At 39.6% G+C, this 5,166-nt stretch overlaps 1 pseudogene; it reads right to left on the bottom strand.

The window, feature by feature from the left end:
• Positions 1 to 1,882: 1,882 nt before the first annotated feature.
• LOC115512954 lies at positions 1,883 to 3,447 on the bottom strand (annotated as a pseudogene).
• Between the last annotated feature and the right edge of the window lie 1,719 nt (positions 3,448 to 5,166).

Consider the following 5,166-nt stretch of genomic DNA (forward strand, 5'->3'; position numbering starts at 1 on the left):
ACCAACAATGTACAAGAGGTCCCTTTCCCCATATCCTCACCAATACTTGTTATTTCTTATTTTCTTGATATTAGCCATTCTAATAAGTATGAAGTAATATCTCATTGTGGTTTTGATTTGCATTTCTCTGATGATTAGTGATGTTGAGCATCTTTTTATGTGCATGTTTGTAATATGTGTGTCTTCTTCAGAAAAATGACTATTCAGATCCTCTGCCCAATTTTTAATTGTTTGGGATTGTTTGTTGTTGTTGTTGTTGTTGTTGTTGTTGTTTTTGTGATTGAATTGTATGAGTTCTTTATACATTTTGGATATTAACCTTTATCAGATATGTTATTTGCAAATATCTTCTGCCATTTAGTAGGTTGCCTCCTCATTTTATGGATGGTTTCTTTTGCTGTTCAGAAGATTTTTGTTTGATATAGCTACACTTGTTCACAGCTGAGTTTGAACAATGTGGAGGTTAGGGCGCTGACACCCTACACAGTAGAAAATCCATCCATGTGTGGATTTTTTTGGTCCCCAAAAATGTAACTACTAACAGCCTACTGTTGAGTGGAAGCCTTAATGATAACATAAATAGCTGATTAATACTTTGTATGTTTGTATACATGTATACTATATTTTTATAATAAAGCTAGAGAAAAGAAAATCATAAGAAAGAGGGCACCTGGGTGGCTCAGTAGGTTAAGCAACCAACTCTTGATTTTGGCTCAGGTCATGATTTCAAGGATCGTGAGATCGAGCCCCATGTCAGGCTCTCTGCTGACACTGTGGAGCCTGCTTAGGATTCTCTCTCTCTCCCTCTCTCTCTGTCCCTCTCCAATGTGTGCTTGCTCTCTCTCTCTCTCTCTCTCTGTCTCTGAAAATAAACATTTTAATAAAAGAAAATCATAAGAAAGAGAAAATACATTTATAGTACTGTACTGTGTTTATTGAAAAAAATCCATGTGTAAGTGGACCCATGCAGTTCAGAGTTAACTGTACTTTTGCTTTTGTTGCCTTTTGCTTTTAAAGTCAGATTCAAAAAATCATCTCTAAGACCAATGTCAAGGAGTCTACTGCCTTTGTTTTCTTCTAAAAATTTTATGGTTTCTGGTCTTACATTCAAGTCTTTAGTCCATTTTGAGTTAATTTTTGTACATGAGGTAAGATAGTCTAGTCTTATACTTTTGCATTTGGATGTTCAGTTTTCCCATCACTTTTTGAAGAAACTGTCCTTCCGTATTGTAACTTGGCCCCTTTATTGTAAATTAATTGACCATATCTATGTGGGTTATTTCGAGGTTTTTCTATTCTGTTCAGTTGATCTATGTGTCTGTTTTTCTGCCAATATCATACAGTTTTCATTACTATAGTTGTGTCATTTAGTTCAAAAACAGGTATCATGATGCCTCCCACTTGGTTACCCAATATTTCATTATTTGGGGTCTTTTCTCATTTCATATAAATTATAAGATTGTTCCAGTTCTGTGTAAAATGCTTTTGGAATTTTGATAGAGATTGCACTGAATCTGTAGATTGCTTTGAGTAACATAGATATATTAACAATATTAATTTTTCTGATCCATAAGCATGGAATATATTTCCATTTATGTGTGTCTTCTTCAATTTCTTTCATCAATGTCTTATAATTTTCAGTGTATAGGTTTTTCATCTCCCTGGTTAAATTTATTCTTAGGTTTTATTTATTTATTTATTTATTTTAGGAGGAGCTCGCTTTACTGGGGGGAGGGCACTGCACGTGGCCAACAGATGAAGGCAGCCTGGTGGGCATTCTACACACAACACTTAGAAATGTACACAGGAGGTTTTGCTAAGAAAGATCAACTGGAACATGGGTTCCTCTGGACAACTTCCCCAACCTCATCCCTCTAAAGAGTCAGGACACTCCCGACCACTTCCTTGAAGGCAAATGTGGTTGCTCCAGGTAGAGACCCTCAGGGGTACCTTCTTGTTTTTTATAAAGAACAGTTTCTTTAGATTTTTTGAAGTCTTCATTTGCTACTTTCATTCTATGTTCTCTCAAGGCCATCAGACCAGCTTCTGTACAGATTGCCTTGATGCCGGCCCCAGAGAGGTCATCTTTAGCCATGATCAAGTCATCCAGGGTTACATCATCAGCCAGCGTCATCCTGCTTATCTGGATCTGAAAGATGCACTTCATAATCTTTTCATCTGGCCGGGGAACTCATTTGTCCTGTCAATGTTGCCTGGTCTGATAAGTGCTGGATCCAAAGTTTCTATTCAGTTTGTGGCTATGATAACTTTCACATCACTCCTTGAATCAAATCCATCCAACTGGTTTCACAGTTCCAACATTGTTCATTAAATTTCTCTCTCACCACCAGAATTTGAGTCCTATCTTTTTGTTCCAATAGCATCAATTTCATCAATAAACACAATGGATGGCACGTGTTCTGCAACTTGAAACAATTCCCAAACAAGTTTGGGCCCATCACCTAGGTACTTCTGAATAAGTTCAGAGCCAACCACTCTTAGGGCAGTGACTAAGGTTTGGTTTGCTACTGCTTTGGCTAATAAGGTTTTACTTGTGCCAGGTGGACCTTAGAGAATGGCCCCCTTTGGGGGCTTTATACCCATCTCTTCATAATATTCAGGATGAGTGAGAGGAAGCTCCACAGATCCTTAATTTCTTGTATTTGGTTGTCCAACCCACAATATCAGCATAGATTTCCTGGGGGACCTTTTCTAACTTCATTACTGTGACCAAGGGATCCGTGTCATCCATGAGCACCCCTATGATGGCATGCATCTTGTGGTTGAGAAGGACCAGCAGCCTGGTTCCAGCAGATCCTTGTCTACAAAGTAAAGAATGCTGACAGTGTTCTGAGCCCACAGATGTGGACACGATGATCCACATGGTTGTCATCAATGATCCCTTCCAACGTTCCTACCGACTTTGGGGTCCCCCTCAGATCACCCACTTTTGATATTTCCTCCTCTTGCTTTTCTTCTAAAGGCTTCATTTGTTCCTGAATTCTAATGAATTCTTCCTCCATGAGAAGACAGTCTTTAATTCTAACTTCAGTAATTTTAACCAGCAGAGTGTGAGGTGTCACCAGTGGCAGCTTGCTGGCAGCATCTGGTCACTTTGTTTCCTTCTTCTTTTTCCCTGCTCTGGTTGGTACAGAACGTTCCTATTTCTTTTTTATGTTTATTTATTTTTGAGAGAGAGAGAGAGAGAGAGCATGAGTCGGGAGGGAGACACAGAATCCGAAGCAGGCTCCAGGCTCTGAGCTGTCAGCACAGAGCCCAATGTGGGAATTGAACTCATGAACTGCGAGATCATGACCTGAGCTAAAGTCAGACACTTAACCCACTGAGCCACCCAGGCGCCCCAGGAAGTTCATGTTTCTTTTTCTTGTCCTTGTCATCCTTCTTGCCACCTCCAGGGCCATGATCACCATTCTGACTCTGACGCATCTTGCTTCAGCCGTTCAAACGGGTATTTTATTCTTTTTGATGCAATTAAGATTGTTGTCTTAATTTCTCTTTCTGATAGATGGCTCAGTGTTAGTGTATAGAAACAGTAGATTTTATATATTGATTTTGTATCCTGTGACTGTACTATGAATTTGTTGAATAGTTCTGACAGTTTTTTCATGGAGTTTTTATGGATTTCTATGTATAAAACCATGTCATCTGTAAATCATGCCATCCTTTCTGATTTGGATGCCTTTTATTTCTTTTTCTTGCTTAATTTCTCTGATGAGGCTTTCCAATACTGTGTTAAATAAAAGTAGTGAGAGTGGGCATCCTTGTCTTGTTCCTAACTAGAGGAAAAGCTTTCAGCTTTTCACCATTTTGCATGTTAGCTGTGGGCTTATCATATATGGTCTTTATTATCTTGAGGTACATTCCTATATATCCATTTTGTTGAGTTTTTATCATAAATGAATGTTGAATTTTGTCAAATGCTTTTCTTCATATATTGAGATGATCATGTGATTTTTATCCTTCATTTTGTTAATGTAGTACATCATGTTGATTGATTTGTTGAACCATCTTTGCATCCCTGGAATAAATTTCACTTGATCATGGTGTATGAGCTATTTAATGTATTGTTGAATTCAGTTTGCTAATATTTTGTTAGGATTTTGCATCTATATTCATCAGAGACATTAATTAGCCTGTAATTTTCTTTTTTGTGGTGTTCTTATCTGGTTTTGGTCTGGCAGGCTAATTGACACTGATCATTAGTAGGATATGTCTGCTGTGATAAAATGGAGGGAGAAAGGATCCATTTGGGTGCATTTCCTTTGTTCAGTTTGGATAGAAAATGGACAAGTGTGGGTGGGAGCTAAGGTGACAGAGTAGTAGAAGGACCCTGGGCTTGCTTGTCCTTTGAACACAGCTAGATAAATAACAAATCATTCTAAATACCCAACAAATGAAACTGAGGACTGACAGAACAAACTGCACACCTAGAGGGAGAAAAGAGGCCACATCATGGAAGGTAGGAGGTGTGGAGACATGTTTTGGGGGAGAAATGGATTGTGGGTGCTGCAGAGGGGAGAGAGCCCTGGTCATGGAGAGAGAAAAGAGAGAAAGGAGAGAGGAGTGCACAAAGGATCACACAAGGAAAACACTTCCACAAAGTCATTGACTGGGAAAATAAGAGGGGCTGATTTTTATGAGTTTTTGCAACCAGCGGGGCTTAAAAGCTGTAGTTTTAGAAGTCCTGGTGTAGAGCCCTGAAGGTGCTGCAGTGCTCCTGTAGAGAAGGCAGGCAAATAACCTAGGGGCAGAAGGCATGATCGTCTGAGATGCACTTGGAGAGAAGATTCCTCCTTCTTGGAGCATATCTGAGAGAGGTGGCATTGCCTCTCCAGGGACAAAGGAGCTGGCTAGCACCATTTCCCTCCCCTGCCCCTCAGCATAAATTAACTTCAGTAAACAGGATAGTGCCAACGTTGGCTGTTTAATCTGCTTACACTAAACCCATTCCCACCCCCCTGTACTATCCTGGCAATGCTTTTCTTGGGCAAGTGTGCCTAAGAACCAGTGCAGTGGGTCCCTTCCCCCAGAAGACCAGCACAAACTCCCACATGCAACATGTCTACTGACCATAGAATTCTCCAAAGTTTCAACTCTAGTGGAAATAGTATCATATCTCTTTTAACAATTATACCAGAGCACACC

This window comes from Lynx canadensis, chromosome B1, assembly GCF_007474595.2.
Source record: "Lynx canadensis isolate LIC74 chromosome B1, mLynCan4.pri.v2, whole genome shotgun sequence".
NCBI lineage: Eukaryota > Metazoa > Chordata > Mammalia > Carnivora > Felidae > Lynx > Lynx canadensis.